A 17,362-nucleotide genomic window follows, 5' to 3' on the forward strand; every position below is an offset into this window, starting at 1 on the left:
TTGCTGCATCATTAAATGTTTTGCTTATAGAATCTTTCAGTATTTCAACTCAAGACTTGAATTTTTCTTCAGTTTTTTTCAATTCAGGGTTTGTTTTTTTTTGTCCTTTTGGGCTTTCTAACTTCAGGTCTTTGTTTTTTTATTATAGTATTTGACTGTGTCTTCTTGAGCTGATCTTTGAAATTTTATATTCAGCTCTTTATCTTAATCATTTCTTCCATTTGTTTTAGTTATTCTCTGATTAAGAGGAAGTTTCAGAGTCTCTCATGACATCCACTCTGACATTTTCTTTATTTCCTCCCTTTTTAATGACCTTTTCATTTTTTCATTAATATTCAATGTAGCAAATCTCTTCTTGAGATGTTCTGCAAATTCAGCTGGAACAGACACAAGGTCATATTCTGGCTCTGTAAGATTTGCTTTAATTTTCTTCCGATTCAATCTCAATCTTATGAGCTATTAATGGCCTATTACACAGTCATCTCCTGGCCTGGCTTTAATTTTTGATATTGAGCTTTTCCATGCCTTCTTCCTGCAAAACCCAAAACCAAACCCAGTGCCATTGAGTCAATGCCTACTGATAGCAACCCTATGAGGCAGGATAGGACTGCCCTGCACATTTCCGACACTAACTTTTTATAGGAGTAGAAGCCCCATCGTCTCCCTCAGAACGGTCGGTGACTTAGAACTGCGGAGCTTTCAGATGCCAGCTCTGCCACAGTCAACTTTATCTATTTGCATTCCATCTGGAAAAGTCCGTATGTGTTTTTGCCTTTTTTTTTTTTGGTTGAAAAACAAAGAAGTTATTGGATGGTGCATAGAGGGGATTGAAATGAATGAGATGAAATAAGATGTATTTGAATTATTGAGTGTAAAACTGATGATACACACCTTAAATTATCAATCAATTTATTATAAAGTTATTATCACAGTAAAATATTTTTAAATTAAAAAGTAAATGATCAATGGTCTATTATTTCTATTTCTGATAACCTAATCTGACCATTCAAAAGACATGGAATATCTGTCTATATTTTTATTGTTCTATCCTCAATTCTTAAAACTGAGTTTCTGCTACAGTATTGATGCTAAGTAAACATTTAATAACAAATGATATAGAGATGTAAAGTACAAAAAATAAAGAAGAACCTACTTTATTTATTATTTTTCTCTTCTTAACTCAATATTTTCCCTTCAGGCATATAACCAAAGTCATATTTCTAGTAATTCTATTGTCTGTCTTTCATTAAATTTATTATCTTCCCTGTTTAAGATATTATACCATAAGGTTTTCTCATGTATTTATTTTTTAATCTTACTTGTTAACTAACCAAGTAAATTTTTAGGACTCATTTCATATTCATTTATATTTTCAATATATTTCTAATATCTACTTCTTGATTCTTTATACAAATGTAAGTAAGAAATATTGCTACTGTGAGTACAGTTCATTACAAACAAAATAAGCTTACGATGTCTCTATGATCAGTGGATGGCTGCAGACAAGTCCATACAGTAATACACTTGTTTAATCTCACTACATATCTTCAGAAAGAAAAAAAAAACTCCACTTAAATCAGTGACTTATGAGAAGAACTGCTAGGTCCGTTATATTAAATGCAAGATTATTGTGTTTTTGTTTTGTTCTAATCCCAAAGGGGTAATCTTGATCTTAGAGATTCTTGAAGGACCCCTTGAGGATTATTATGAAAAAAATTTTTTTAAGTTGAAATTGCACTGATGATAAAAAGTTCAGAAGAGTTTCACCGAGTAATTTTTTTTTCTTTCAACTAATTCACCTGCTTCTTTCCAAAGTAGCAAGGACTGTCACATGAAAAATTTTGTTAAAATCTTTATTCTTTTTACCTTAAAGCCCTGGTCTTGTCTTTTTAGACTTCATCGTGTTCCCAATTGCAAAGAACATTTAAGTAGGACACAATTTGAGTCTCCCAACGATCCTAAAACTTTTTGATGTAGTGTAATTGAAAGCATTCAGAATTCTTTATGGAATGGTTAGAGAGATAAAAACACTGCCCTCAGAAGAGCACACACCTAGAGGGAAGACATGGTAAGAAATTATAGATTTACATTTTGATTTTATTGTTAAATGAAACTTCCCATGAGCATTGAATATTGAAAGAATCATAGACTTCCAGAAGAAGAAAACATCGGTCTTGAAAGAACTACAACCACAGATGAAGCTTATCTCAATTACTTTGGACATGCTATTAGAAGATGACAAACATTGGGGAAAAATATCATGGTGAGTAAAGTAGAGGGCCAGTGCGAAGGGAAAAATTCTCAATTAGTGGTATTGATACAGCAGCTTTGGTAATTGGTTCAAACAGAAGAATAATTGTGAGGATCAGGCAGAAAAAGGCAATAGCTTATTCTGTTGTACACAGCATCGCTATGAGTCAGAACTCACTCAACAACACCTACAACAATCTTTCATATTAAATGCATGCATGTTAATATATGTTACCATGTACTTTATTGAAATTTAAATAAAAAATATACATAGTATTATTATTGCCCCTACTGAAAACACATTTAAATGAGTGGACTTCATGGAAATGGGTACTTTGACATTAAACTATACTATCATCTATCTCTTACAAGAGAACACAGTTTTAAAGTGTTTATATATGAAAAGTGAAACAAAACAAAAAGTACAATGTCTTAGAAAGGAAACGGTAGTCATATATTTTTAAAATGCTTCCTGAAAGTGACATTAGTTCTGTTGCAACATGTCCCACAACTCAAAGGGAAAACATTCCCTTATTTTCCATGTGACTGGAAGCCATGCTGTTGTGAAACATTTTGTGGTGAGGATCCATAGACTGGGTTCCAACTCACAGCGACTCTATACAGCATAAGGCCACACTGCCCGGGCCTACCCACCCACATGATTGTCATTATGCTTGAACACATTGTTGCAGGTTGGCCTGAATTACATGAAAACATTCTTGACAAACATAGCTTATAAGATGCATAGAATTCTCTTGTATTTGACATTTTATGAGTCACCTAAGGAATTTCTTTTTTTAAGTAGAAAATATTTCTTTTTTGGAGAGTTCACGTTTGCTCTCAGAGCTTTTATATGATTCTGTCATCTGTGGATTGTTCAGATGGATGTCTGCATTGTCCGTGAGTTCACAATCTCCCCGACAGGATTAAGACAGTTATTTGCACTATAATAGAAATTTAAGAAACTGTGTAATGACACCTTTATTTAGCATGTTGGTACATACTGTTTGCTATAGAAGACCATCAAGACATAAAGTGCCTACTCACAAATGTTTCAACAACAATTACTTGAGATAAAAATATTACAGCCCACTTGAAGCTTGAGTCTGTGTAAATTCAGTGTCCAGTCATGAAGTGTTTACAAATAAACCAAACATTTGTGGTGCATTTTCACACCTTTAATTGCTATTGGAAATGGATAACTTGAGAACAAGTTGGAAAAAACAAGGGAATGTATTTTTAGCTGTCATGCTATGTTGTAAACTTTCTCTTGTGAAAGGCAACCCACGCGCATATGTAAGGAGAATTGAACTGATTTCTGTGTATATTACATATGATTATACATCTGGGAAAAGAGTTTTGAAATGGAAAATGTTCACTTGTCAGACAGGTTTCCAGCAATGCTTTGGATCCCTGACAACTTTTTAAAAGCCTGCTTAGGATGTCCTGAGTTGAGAGTGTCAGTTTCTCTGAACAATAAATAAATAGTATCCTAACTTGCAACTTCATACATTTTGGCAACATAATTCTTATTTTAAAATATCCACAACAGTGAATATTATATTTAATTTAACAATAATATCCAAGTACCCTTTCTTCCTTTAAAAATAGTTTTATTGGGACATAATCCACATAACATACAATTCAATAGTTTGATTATGGCAAGAACTGTTTTACAATCATTACCACAATCTATTACAAACACTTTTTTTCTTTCTTTTACACCTTGTTATTACCTCTCCATCACACACACACACACACACCAAATATCCCCTGCCTTACTCCCAAGAAACAATTAAACCAGTTATTGCCTCTATAGATATACCAATTCTGAATTTCATATTAAAAAACACACAAAAACAAAAAACCCCAAAATCTATTAACAACAGCAAAACAGAGGATTTTAGTAATGGTTTCCTTGTTATGCCATTGTTAAATATTTTTCCCAGTCCATGGGCTCTGGTTTTACTCTGTTGATGTACAGAAGTGTTTTGTTTTTAATAGGTTCCAGTCATCTATTTTGTCTTTCATTGTATTCATTTATTATAACTTGTATGCCTGCAATAGGACTCTTAAATTTGGCTCCATTTTCTCCATGAAGATCCCACAGCCCTTTGTTTAAATTTGGGCGTCTGATTCATCTTTAATTCATATTTGTGTATGGTTTGAAGTATGGATCCGGCTTCATTCTTTTGCAAATGGATATCTAATTCTCCCATTATCATTTGTCCTGAGGGTGCCTCTTTCCAAAGTAATGTTCTTATATTCTTCTCCTGGTACTTTACTGTAGGTGGATGTTTTTAATCCTGGGTTTTCTACCTTGCTCCATTGCAAATTTATATAAATATAATTATACAAGTATCAGGTTTTTTGACTATTATGGCTGTGTAATACATTTGAGGTAGTGCAAGACCTTCTATTTTGTTCTCCTTTTTGAGAAGTTCTTTGCTTATCCTAGGTCTCTTCCCTCTCCATATGAACTTGTAAGTTATTTCTTTTCCATTTCTTTAAAATATGGTGTTGGTATTTGGATCAGAATTGCATTGTGTTTGCAACTGCTTTAGGTATTATTGATATTTTCACAATATTTGTTTTCGTATCCATGAACAAGGGATATTCTTCCATTTGGGTAGGTCTCTTTTAGTTTCTTATAAATGGTATTGTATTTTCGATGTATTATTTAGTGCTCTCTTCATTGGTATATAGAAATCCAAGTGATTTCTGCTCGTTATTCCTGTATTCTGCTAGTTTACTAAATCTCTCATTGGTTTCACACAGTCTTTTTATGGAGTCCTTGTGTTCTGTATAAAATCATATTGTTTACCAGGAGAGAAAGAAGTCACTTCTTTGTCCTGTAATATTTCTTTGAATTCTTTTTTGTGGCCTGATGATTCTAAATAAGACTTCCAACACAATGTTGAATAAGAATAGAGATGAGGGAGGAAGGTATGGGGTCAAACAAACAAACAAAAAAAGAATAGTGATAAGGAACATCGCTGTCCAATTCCTGTTTATAGAGGAAGTATCTTCAGTTTTTCCCCATGTAGTGTGATATTGGCCATTGGTTTTTCATGTATGACCTTTATTATGTTCAGGGATTTCCTTTCTATTCATACCATATTTAAAATTTTATTAGGAATGGATACTGGATATTATCCTTTTTTCCTGTATCTATTGATATGATCATATGGTTCATATTCTCCATCTTGTGTACCTTGATATTAATTCCACTTGATCATAATCAATTATTTTTTTTGATATGTTGTTGCTTCTATTGGCCAAGATTTTGTTGAGGATTTTTGCATCTAGATTCATGAAGGATATTGGTCTGTATTTTTCTGCCTTTGGGGCTTTTGTCTGGTTTTGGAATCGGGCTATGCTGGCTTCATAGAATGAGTTTGGGAGTTGGTTGTCCTGTTCTGTGTTCTGGAATAGCCTGTATAGAATTGGGTACTGCTCTTCCCTGAATAGTTGGTAGAATTCTCCTGTGAGGCCATCTGGTCCTCGGCTTTTTTTTCATCAGTAGTTTATTGAAGAAATTTTCTAGTTCTTCTTTTGTTATGGGTCTGTTAAAGTTTTCTATATCTGTGTTAATTTGGATAAAGGGTGTATTTCTAAATATTTGTCCCTTTCTTCTAGATTTTCAAACTTGTTAGGATTTCAGTGTTTCATAGTAATGAGTTGTTTGTATTTTTAGTTAATTTGGATCTGTTGTAATGTCACTCTTTTCATCTCTAAATATGAATATTTTCATCTTCTCTTTGTTTTCCTTTGTTAAGTTTGCTCAAGGTTTGTAAACTTGCTGATCCTTTCAAATGATGAACTTTGCTCTTATTGATATTTTCCATTGTTTTCTTTTTTTACAGTTCATTTATTTCTGCTTTCATTTTTGTTTTCATTTTTTCCATTGTTGGAGGGTTTATGCTATTTCCCTTTTTCTATTTGTTGCAGGTAATTTGTTGATAATACTTTTCTTTTGATGTGTATGGTGACTGCTATAAATTGTTTCTGATAACTCCCTTGGCTGGGTCCCATATGTTTTGTGATATTGTTATGTTTGTTATTGCGATAGTTTATTGTGCCAGCCTGGCCGATAAACACAAGTAGGATTAATTCAAGGGTGGAGGGATAAATGGCTCGGTGAGCCTCGCCTTGCTTGTTCTGTGCCTCAATTTAAAGGGGTACACTACCTGTGCGATGCCTAGCCTGTGGACTGTGTCACTGCAAGTTGAGGTCCCTTTAATCCCACACGATTGGAATGTTCATCTCTGGAGCTGGGGACCGACAGTTGGTGACAGTTGGTGACTTGCCTTGCTGTTTGTTGCCTGGATATATAGTCCAACTCTCTCTACAGAAAGGGACTGGCACTGGCGGCTCTCAAGCCTTAAAGGACTGCTAGTGTCTCACTGCTTTATAATTTAACTGTTAATTTCTTGTATTATCTATCTGTATATAATTTAACGGTTCATTTCTTGTATTATATATCTATCTTTATAAATATATTTATATGTAATTACTAGCAATCTGGTTTGTCTCTCTAGAGAACCCTGTCCAACACAGTTATGTTACCATTTTCATTTGTTTCAAGAAATATTTTAATTTAATTTCTTATTTTGACTAATACTTACTCTTTTTTAAGTAGTGTGTTATTGAGTGTCCATGTGTTTGTTTATGTGCTTGTTCTTTCTTTGTTGATTTCTAGTTTTATACCATTGTGGTCTGCAAAGATGGTTTTTATGGCTTCTATGTGTTTGAATTTGCTAAGCCTTGCTTTGTTATCTATCTATTTTCAACTATGGACCATATCTGCTGGAGAACAAGTCTTTTGTTGTTGTTATAGGTTGGGGAACTTTGTATCTATCTAGGAGATTGAGCTGTGAGAACCAAGATAGGGATAAAGACAGATATTATTGGGAGATTTACATAATTACGCCACTTTTTTGAATTGGTGACTGGATACATCATGGCTAAGTTGACATTTTCAACATTGGTGGAGCAGGGTGGGGGGAATGTGATTAAAGCATTAAAGTCCCTAATGTAGCCAAAGATGTGAAATCATTAGTCATGAAACAAAGAACTCAGATCATTGAAGTGATTGAAAAGATATTGCTAATTTAGATAAATCAGAAACAACTCCCTAGCAATAGCATGTGCAAGACAGAGATATATGGGAAAGCTAAAAGCCTCCCTAGTGACGCAAAGAAGAATGTTGCAGGAGTGAGTGCTGAATAGCCAACCTGTGAAAAGCTAACTGTACTATTTTAATAATTCAAAAACAGAACAGTCATGCACAGTGCAATGAGGCAAAGGGAAGAGGTGAATGTAATAAAGATATAGCTGATAAATCCAGGGCTGAATTTGCTGAATACATGGTGGCTGGTGGTTTCATCTCCTAGCAAGTGTTCATCTTTGAGGAATCTACACTTTTTGCACAGGGGTGGGGGGTGGGGACATGCCTAATAGAACCTTCATTACTAAAAAGAAAAAGGGATTGGTAAGTCACAAGCCTACAAAAAAAAAACTCACTTTGTTGTTGTATGTGAATGTTAGAAGCCCAAGTTAGTGTACCATTCTGAAAAGCCTTGAGTTTTTTGATTTTTGAAAAATACATTTATTATGAAAAAAATCAGACAAATTATAATTTACAGAGTTAACTTTCCAGAGACAAACCAGAGTTTGAATTCGGGCTTCAAGTGAAAGTTAAGCATGGTTAAACTCACTCCATCCGAAGCATTCCTCACTGCAAGAAGCAAATATTTTGTAGACCAAGAACTCAATTCTCTTAATCCTGTTTGCATCTCTCCGGTCATTTTACTCCATTCAAGGGCTTTGGAATGCATACTCATGCCTACTTCTAAAATTCAATCCCCAAACTTAGATAAACAATTGTTGGACTTTGGTTGAGGTTTCTAACCAGTTTGGTCATTGATCATTTGTTCTCGGCTTTGGGAGTCAACGTTGAGCCAAATGGCCCCTCCTCCATCACTGCCTCCCTCAACTTCAACATCTTCCTTTTGTTTCTTCTGGGTCTCCAGTCCTTTCTAATGTTTTCAACCTCCTCAATGCCATCAAGTTTCAGCTTCAGCTTCAGTCGGCTTGGCTGTGGTCGCAGCATCATGAAATCAACCCCAAGGACTCGAACTGTGAGCAGTTCACAGAGGTTTTTGTTTTTCCACAGGGTCTAAATGGCTAAGTAATTTATTTGGCAAACACTGTGAGCTCAAGCTTTAGAACTGAAAGGCACCCTCCTTTTAAAGCCTGTTCAGCTCAGTCCCTTCCCGGAACCTCCGCGTCCATCACAAATCTACAAATCTACCACTAAACCGAGTCACCCTTGAGTTTTTAGACAACAAAATGTAACGAATAATAATTTACTTTTATTTCCTTTTTAATGTTTTGATATCTAATGTATTTATTGTGTTTAGATGTTTTAGAGGGAATTTTCACAATATAGGGCTGTTAACTTTGTGTTAAAATCGGGAGGGGGGATTTTAAGTGTAATTTTGGGACCTCAGACCAATTATTTGGTGTCCCATTATTTCTTTTAGGAAAAATACATTCCATTCTAGAAATTTTCAGTGTTCAGATACAAATTTAGAACAAATTGAATTCACGGACGGAGGTGTAGCTGTATTGGAAAAGGGGATTTTAAAAGGTGTACTCGTACTTGTTAGTTAATGTGGAAGTGTGTTTCAATAGGAAAGGGAGAGCAGTGTTTGAAGCAGTTGTGGGTGGGGTAGGTGGAGAGTGGAAGCTAGTACACAAAACGGTCTGCAGTAGAGTGAAAGAAGTATGCACAGGTGGAGTGGGGAGAGATACAGGTGTGCATCATTTGGGGATAAGTGGTCTGAGAACAAAAAATCTTTTAGTCCTTGACTGAGGGCTATTTTCTTAGTTTCCTTCTGGTTTTCTAAGAAATGTGTGGGAAAGTCTGTCCCACCTGCTCCTATTTGGGTGATGAGGGCAGCATCGGGTTGTGGTGAGAAACCTGAAGTTCAAAACTGTACACTGATCAGCCTTTGATAGCTGAAAAAAGTGTGCACAGCATGAGGGGCACAAGAAACAAAGGTATATGTCTGCTTGAGTTTGGGATTTCTGAGAGAGAAAAATCTTCAGCTCATTATCAAAGAGCCAATCTCTCAGTTTCCTTTTGGATTTTTCCCATGTATTGTGCCCTTGGATGAATGAGTGTAGTGGGAGTATCTGGCTTGGCTGTTCCTGTCTGGGAGAAGGTTGTAACAATGGGTTTGTGTGTAAGACACCTCTGGTCTGGGGGGGGAGGGGACAGGGGGGAGGGCTCTGGATAACTCTATAATAAAACAAGGGAATGTAGAGGCCGGAGTCAAGAGAAGAAGAGAAGCACCTGACTTGGGGGAAACTATCTCCTTTAGGGTTATGTGTGTGAAATTATGATGGATTTTGAGAGAAATTAAGGAATCTGCCTGTGGTGGGCATGGTCTGGCTATGCAGGTAAGGAGTCAGAGAGAGTGCTAGTTCAAAGTAAGAATCACTAGGTGTCTAAATGGGTAATTAATCAATCTACTGTATTATAGAAGGAGAACACAATAGCCGAGGAGCAAAGTATAAATAATAATATTGATAATAATAATAAATATCTCTGGTTAGGTGATGTCACCTCCTTGGCTCCAGCAGAACAGTGATTGCTCTGTCTGGTGTGGGAGTTAGGTGGGTATGGGTGTGAGGGGCTCTTTGGAAAGGGGTTGAAGTGGCACTGGTGATCCAAAGATGTGAGAAATTACACTTTCATTCTGTGTAGGATCCCACGCCAGATTGACAATGCAATCTATAATCCATACAGAGGTCCTGGGAGTCAGAATGGTAGGGGACTGGGTGGGTAGATGATGGAGGGGGCTTGTGGTCAGCAGAAGAGTTGGGCATTGTGAATGCATACTGGTGACCCTGGGTTCTAGGATTCTCCAACAAGACAGGAATTTTTATAAAAAGAAAAAGGAAAAGGAGCAAGGAAATACACAGAGAAGGGAGAGAAAAAATTAAATCTTGGAGCACCCAGGATGCAGGTTAAGTCTATGGATCCCAAAGGGAAGGATTCCTACCTGCTGGACTCTCTTCAGGATTCACCTCAAGTTTACTTTTTTAAATTTAATTTTTGTTAACTTCCTGATGGTATCCAAATATCTAAGCATACAAATAAAATATGTGAAAGTAGTTATTTAACTATCCAAAAGACGAGTAGTAATGAAATGAATATTATGACCTTTATTTGGTCCCAAGTTATGTTTAGGGGGGAAGTGGATTAAGAATGCCTTTTTAAAAATTACTACTTTCCAACTATTTCTGGAAGGTTTATCCAGTTATCATTTGTATTTTTTTAACCTAGCTTTCTAAAATTTTTCATTCCTTGCACTAGGTAGTATGTAAGAACAAATAAAGGGATTTTGGCATAGATACACTGATTCCCTATTATCACTACTTTAATTGTATTTATTAGAAGAGTCAAATGTACATTTATTAACACTCTGTAAAGAAAGGACCTTTTATTATCTCTTAATGTAAATTATTTTTCTGTTGTTATGATTTCTAAATTGATCATAGGATTCTTTTTTCTTCATTTAAACATGTTTTCAAAAATTATTTAAAAGTAGGCTGTGAACTACGAGATCAACATGTAGAAACCACCAGCCATTCATTCCTCAGAGAGGGCAGGACTTGTTACTTGTTTAAAGTAGAAAACTTTCAAGTAGTAGTATGGGAAAAAGCTTTAAACTATGTATGGGAAACTATCAGGGGCATTGATATTCTATGTGTCTGTATCAAGTCAATGGCAGTGAGTTTAGTTTTTTTAGTCTGGTGTATTTCTAAGTGTTTATTGTTGATTATTATTATTATTGACCCTAGGTATTTTTCTAAATTATCAAATTATTGGAATACAACTTTTGTACTAATGTGTTGTTCTTTTTATTTGATTTGGATCTGTTTTGATGTTATCATTTTCATCTCTAATTCTAGATATTTGGAAGACTGCTACTTGGTCCACTGATGGGAATAGTTCCATATCTGTACCCATTCCAGAGAGACCCAACTGAATGAGGAAATTATGTAACAATAACGTTTATCTCACATGTAAGTAAAATTTTGCTGAACATCATCCAACATTGGTTGCAGCAGTACATTGACAGGTACCTGACAGAGGTTCAGGTAAGACTTAGAAGATGAAACAGAAGAGAACAAGAGATATCATTGCTGATGTCAGATGCAACTTGGCGGAAAGAAGAAAAAAAAAACAGAAAAATGATTGTGTTTTATTAACTATGTCAAGACATTGTCTGTGGTGTGATCCTAGCAAACTGAATAGCCATGAGATGAAAGGGAATTTCAATGTTTCATTCTGTTGCATATAGTCACTGTGAATCAGAACTGACTAAACAGCACCAAAGAACAATAACAAATCTTTGCAGAAGCAGAAAGCTGCCACTTTCTCCCACAGAGAACTACTGGCCCAGTAGTCAGCATACCATTTGTATAGCTCACTTATTCCATAGGGGTTTTGACAGTTAGTTACATGTGACTCCAAAATTTCTTTTTAGAAAATACTCAAGGATCTGAAATAACAGTTCAGTCATTTTATAAACACACACAAATCAGGAGTAAATGAGAATGTATTACTACTCGGGTTCAAGTTCATATGTGCACAGGTCTATTAAAATAAAATGGGATTAAACATAAGAACAATTGTGGGTATTATGTGGGACCACCACAACAATTCTCTAGTTCTGTAATATTTCCTCCCCTCACTATTATAGCTCTTGTCTTACCTTATTAACCTAGTTAGGCATGAGTATTCTCATGTGTATAACTAAGACCATTTGATGCATGAGAGCCAAGATAGATAACTCGTCAAAAACAGCAACAGGAGTAATGATTCCCTGAGGGGATAGGAAGAGAGAAGGAAGGAGGGGAGAGGGAGCTAATAGCAATTATGACTCTATAATATCATTCAAGGTGAACGGATAGCAGAATGGTAGGTGAATGGATATATTGGTGGTGCAAGACATAGATGATAATATTAATGATAATTTATAACATATATAACATAACAAAAAGGGCTCCTGGGGGGTAGGATGGGGGATGAGGGGATAAAGGGCAGTTGGTATCAAGGATTTCAAGAAAAATGAAAATGTTTTGAAACTGCTGGGTGCAGCAATTGTATAATCATGCATGATCTAATTGATTTATGAATTGCTACATCTATAAGAACTCTCAATAAAATGCTTTTAAAAAGAAAGGTGAAAATGTTTTTAAACAGAATAATTTTTTTTTAATTTGAAAACTGTTTTTATCAGGGGAAGAAAAAACCAAAACTGATAAGTTGCACCAAGGATTTTTTTTTATATGTAATAAACGTGCAAGGGCTATACTATAGTAACAAAGTATGTCCTATAAAAATGTTGTGGGCAGCTCTACCCCATCCATGCTACAGCTCTGGCCTTGCAAGTTCAGAATTCTTTTTGTTCTACAAACTCAAAGATCATTTAAAGTAAACATTATAGAACATCAAGGATACCAAAACTGACATTTTGACATTGGTGCCGATCAAAATCCAAAGGGACGGTTGCTTTTGTTATTGTTAGGTGATCATTTGGTTCCAACATCAGTGACCCTATGTGTTACAGAGTAAAATGTTGTCTGGTCCTTTGTCAATGCCATAATAATTGCTATATTTGAGCTCAAAATGCACATATTGGGTCATTTCATATTGTTGGCAGTCTCTTTTTTGCTGACCTCCTACTTTGTTAATTATGATATTCTTTCCATATGATGACAATTAGATTTTCTTATCTTTTTACCAATCATAACTCTGTAACCATAAAGCTTATGTGAACTTTTCACTGTGATCTAGGAAATTCCTTAACATCTGCCTGTTCTCATAGAGAATTGTCTTTCCCTCCTTCAAATTATTCAGTCTTGACTACAATAACTAATTATTTTATTTTGGAGTCTTTTGATTCACCTATTCTTCATAACTTTATGTGTTGACATCTACAGGTTGTTGTGATAGCAGGGATTAAAATATTAATATCTTCACCAGCTTTTGTACTATTTCCATTTAAAAATTAAATGAAATATACATTCTTTCACCCATTATGAACAACTAACTATGAATATTGCACATATCCCAGAGAGTTTGGTACATATGTTGCATTCTTGTATATTAAATTCTGATACTTTTACAGTTCTTTTGTTGCATGTTTAACTTGACTCTGTACAACTTTTTAGAAAAATAAAAAGATAGCATGAAAAGTCATAAGCCTTCAAATATCATAAGCTCATGTTTCTAAATATGCTAATGCAAAGGTTAAATGGAGCAAAAACTGAAACATTTGGAATGAGTTCATAGGTGCAGTCATTTGGCTAGGAATTTCCCTTAAGAAAATAGGAAGCTCAGGATAATCAAGATGGCATCCAGATAGAATCACCTGCTAGGTGCTCCTATTGTTAGATCGGGAAATTAAGAGATAAGGAGACACATATTGGGAGGCTAGGAACTCGAAATAGAATCACAGTGTACTAAGGTCTGTGTTTCAGACCTCACCTCTTGATTTTCACCCTCTGAGTGACTTCATAGCTTACTCAGACACTCTAAATTCATCGTGTCTGCCAATAGGCGCTCCTAATCCCTTGCCAGGTCCAGTGGGACAGCACCCTTCACCACATTTCTGCACCTGAGATCTAAGACATGCACTGTGCAGTAATTTACCCAGAATTCTGTCTAAGGGTGGTCATGACCCCAGATTTGCAAATAATCTCTGAAAACTAGCCACAAGAGCACATTCCAGAGGTCCCTTCTCTGCTACCCTCTCCACTAGTGCTTTCTCAGGTGACTTTGGACCTGCCCAGGAAGAGAGTGACCACAATGACACCCCTTCTCCCCCTCTCTCCTAGCTCCACATGCTTGTCAGCTTGGGTAACAGTGGATAATTTGATACTAATTTGCTCTAATCAGAGAACCCCTGGAATGTTTACCTGTGGCAGCTTCCAGATTCCTGTAGCAATGCCTATGAGAGCCATGCAGGACTGAGCCAGGAGAGACTCAGTAGGACAGGCAGAAGAATTCAGGCACATTGGACTAGAAACCCACTTGGCCAATAAATTCCCCTTTCCTGGAGAACAGTGCACAACAGCTCCATTACCAAGACACCCAACAAGCTCCTAATTTTTTTAATAACATGGTCATTCTGTGGCTGCATTCCTTTTTGTAACTTTGAATGTAAGCCACCACAAACCTGGTTCATTAACATAGTGCTAACATTTAAGAAAAACAAAAACAGAAAAAGCCACCAGGAATAAAGTCCTACAGCTCAGCCCCAAATAGGTTTTACCAGTTTGAGGCTTGACAAAGAATCTTTCAATGACTCTTCAAAGACCATACAATACTAAGTCAGCAAAACAAACTTTCCACTAAGATACCAGCCTGCTGAGTAAGTCATTGCTGTACTCTACACCCCTATAACTACTTAGTTAGGTGATGGGAATAGATCCCATCACCCGCCAGCCCCACTGGGCCACCTCCACCATCCCCATTCCCTCTGATCTGATTCACTAGAGGCATACTCTCTCAATATAACTCACTCAAGCACAAGAATACAGCTCCAGCAGCCTGGATCTCACCTGAATCTAACCCCCTCTCTTTCTCCCTACAAGACAACAAGGCAGTAAAAGATATTACCACCAAAATTGTCTCTACATAATATGCAGGATGAACAAGGGACCCTGGTGAATCACTATCCACCTTCTTTAACCCAACCACAATAATTTCAGGAAACACTTCCCTTCACGTCAGCAACACACAATCTCCTTTAAACTCCCCAAGTAAAATTGCAGCTTTCTAGGGAGAGAACTGGACCCCAGAGAGACAGAGGCACACCTTAACTCACATCATAGCTAGTTCCAGAAATTTGTTACAACTATTTGCATTAGGTCCAGAGAAAGAAAACACAGAGCCCCTTTCCCCGCCACAGGAATTGGAGCTAATTATGGCAGGGTTACTCAGCCACCTTTCCTGACCCTGGAAAGGTAGCCTGTGATAGGGTTCCCATTAGCCCTGCAATGACCACCTTCTGAAAAGAAGCCCCACCTCACAAGGGCACCCACAACAATAGCCTTTATCTAACTTGTGTTGGCATGTAAGGAGAAGAAAACTCAGAGTTTTACAGCAACCTACTCTAAAAAGGGGCTTCTGTTATAAATACAAATAATTAAAAATCTTCACTCTGCCTTTCACAATTTACAGGATTGATAAGGAACCCTTATAGATTGAACATACCCATCATACACCCCACCACCACATCTAGAACCTGGTTCCTACACTTCTTCAATACCTATTCTTCACCCTCTTTCCAACTAAATATGTAACCATCATAACCTTATCTGCCCAGATATCTATAAACACAAGTCCACCTGTGCATGATCAACCTGCCTAGTGCCTCCTCACTACTTGTGAAAGAGTTCACAATGTTGCTAGAGATTGGAGCATGTGACTGGTCTTTGCACAAGTTCTTTGAGTAGTTCCCTCTCCTGCTAAGGCCTGTGAGCACCTGCCCATGCTCCCAGCGATCAGGCTACCCACACCACCCTTGCTGTACACAATTACCCTTCCAACCTTGCCTTTGAGAACCACCTATGTTGCCCTCCAAATAGATAGCTCTGGTTGTCCAAGGAGAAAGACCACCCCAGGGAGAAAGTGTTGTAGCTTGAACCCACAGTACAACTAGCTACAGGTAGTCCTTAGAATCATCCCAACTAGTCTCTGAGAAAGAAATCACAGGGCTCCTGGACCCCCCCCCAAAAAAAAAATAGTGTCAAGCACCACCAAAATGCATGCAGAAAACAACCCACATAAGCAGCCTCTACAAGAAAACAAGAAAAAAAATTCAATGTATGAGGAAGACCCGAACCTAGAAATGTATATAAAAGAAGCAGACTTTGAACCTCCACTAAAAGAGATCTTCAGTATGCTGCTTAGAGTCATAGAGAATATGAGGGAATCAATAGAAAAAAGAGATGAAAAAATAGAGAGGATAGAGTCCGCCTACAGTAGGGAAATACAAGGGTTAAAGGAAAACACAGAAAAACCAATGAAAATTGTAACAGATTATATCACTAGACTGGAAGGGGCGGAGAATCATATCAGCAACCTCAAAGATATCTAAGTAGAATTCAACAAATGTGAAAAACAATCAATCAAGGTAACTGAAGAAACCCTTCAAACAATGAGTGATACTATGAAGAGATAGAATAATTAACTTATTGTGATATTAGAAAAATATACAATGAAATAAACAGCTAAAATATCAAGGGAATTCCTAGAAGAAAACTTCCCCAATTTAATGACTGAGCATCAGACAATAATCCAGAAAGTAGAGAGGACACCAATTACATTGAACCCCAAGAAACATACACTAAGGTTTATAGTATTGAGATTATAAAACTTTGAGGGAAAGAAGAAAATCCTAAGAACATTTAGAAAAATAATGCATTCACCTATAAGGGTAATCAGATAAGAGTATGCTCAGACTTATCAGCAGAAACCATGAAAAAGAGGAGAAAATGGAATATCACTTTCAAAAAGTTGAAGAATAATGGTAACCCAAGAATCCTCTATCCCACCAAACTCTCCATCAACATAGACAGAGGTAAGGATTTTCCGAGATAAAAAAAAACTAATAATTTTATTGATTAACCTTTTTCTCATTAATGTTGTATTTACATCATAATCTTGAAATTTTACCTAAAGAAAATGAACACCGATCAATTGTTTGTAGAAGGCATAGCAATGATATCAAGATAAATCATGTATTTTAAAATCCTGTAAAATTTAAGGGGATTTCGTACTATATTTTAATAAAGAAAATAAATGTGTCATCTTGAAAAGTACTAGTACATTATGGTATGTGTCAATATCTTAGTATTCTAAAACTCTTTTATTGTTATATTTTACACTCTAGTTTAAACACATGAAGAGAAAATAAATAAGATCATATTGCTAATTCTCTCATTTTTTATTTCAGTTTTGAAAATGCAATATAGAAACCTGGTGAATACAGAGCTAAGCACAGTGCTATGCAGAGTGGAT

At 36.2% G+C, this 17,362-nt stretch overlaps 1 pseudogene; it reads right to left on the bottom strand.

Moving 5' to 3' along the window:
* Window positions 1–8,111: 8,111 nt before the first annotated feature.
* On the bottom strand, window positions 8,112–8,365 carry LOC142460874 (anaphase-promoting complex subunit CDC26 pseudogene; annotated as a pseudogene).
* Between the last annotated feature and the right edge of the window lie 8,997 nt (window positions 8,366–17,362).

This window comes from Tenrec ecaudatus, chromosome 11 (genome assembly GCF_050624435.1).
Source record: "Tenrec ecaudatus isolate mTenEca1 chromosome 11, mTenEca1.hap1, whole genome shotgun sequence".
Classification (NCBI taxonomy): domain Eukaryota; kingdom Metazoa; phylum Chordata; class Mammalia; order Afrosoricida; family Tenrecidae; genus Tenrec; species Tenrec ecaudatus.